Consider the following 1,281-nt stretch of genomic DNA (forward strand, 5'->3'; position numbering starts at 1 on the left):
AGGACATGAATCCCAAGGAGGAAGACCTCCTGGAACGTCCAGTGATCAATAAGGAGTTTCCCTCTGAGGAACCAAAGAAATCTGAGACTCATCTAGAGACCATAGAGATTCCATTGAACCTCCTTATGCCATTCATGAGCTCTGATGAGTATTCCTCTTCTGAAGATAATGAGGATGTTACTGAAGAGCGAGCTGCCAAGTTCCTTGGTGCAATCATGAAGCTGAATGCCAAATTATTTGGTATTGAAACTTGGGAAGTTGAACCTCATTTGTTCACCAATGAACTAAGTGATCTGGATCAACTGACATTGCCTCAGAAGAGACAGGATCCTGGAAAGTTCATAATACCTTGTACCATAGGCACCATGATCTTTAAGGCTCTGTGTGACCTTGGTTCAGGAATAAACCTCATGCCCCTCTCCGTAATAGAGAAACTAGGAATCTATGGGGTGCAAGCTGCTAAAATCTCATTAGAGATGGCAGACAATTCAAGAAAATAGGCTTATGGACAAGTAGAGGACGTGTTAGTAAAGGTTGAAGGCCTTTACATCCCTGCTGATTTCATAGTCCTGGATACTGGAAAGGAAGAGGATGAATCCATCATCCTAGGAAGACCTTTCCTAGCCACAGCAAGAGCTGTGATTGATGTGGACAGAGAAGAATTAATCCTTCAATTGAATGAGGACAACCTTGTGTTTACAACTCAAGGATCTCTCTCTGCATCCATGGAGAGGAAGCATAAAAAGCTTCTCTCAAAGCAGAGTCAAACAAAGCCCCCACAGTCAAACTCTAAGTTTGGTGTTGGGAAGCCACAACCAAACTCTAACTTTGGTGTTGAACTCCCATATCCAAACTCTAAGTTTGGTGTTGGAGAGTCTCAACAATGCTCTGAACATCTGTGAGGCTCCATGAGAGCCCACTGTCAAGCTATTGACATTAAAGAAGCGCTTGTTGGGAGGCAACCCAATTTTTATTTATCTAACTATATTTTTCTTAGTTATATGTCTTTATAGGTTCATGATCATGTGGAGTCACAAAATAAATATAAAAATTGAAAACGGAATCAAAAACAGCAGAAGAAAAATCACACCCTGGAGGAAGAATCTGCCTGGCGTTCAACGCCAGAACAGAGCATGGTTCTGGCGCTGAACGCCAGAAATGCACCCTGAAGAGAAGCTGGCGCTGAACGCCCAGAACAAGCATGGTTCTGGCGTTCAACGCCAGAAATGGGCAACAAATGGGCGTTGAACGCCCAAAATGGGCACCAACCTGGCGCTGAAC

The sequence above is a fragment of the Arachis ipaensis genome, chromosome B5, assembly GCF_059453495.1.
Source record: "Arachis ipaensis isolate K30076 ecotype BB chromosome B5, ASM5945349v1, whole genome shotgun sequence".
NCBI lineage: Eukaryota > Viridiplantae > Streptophyta > Magnoliopsida > Fabales > Fabaceae > Arachis > Arachis ipaensis.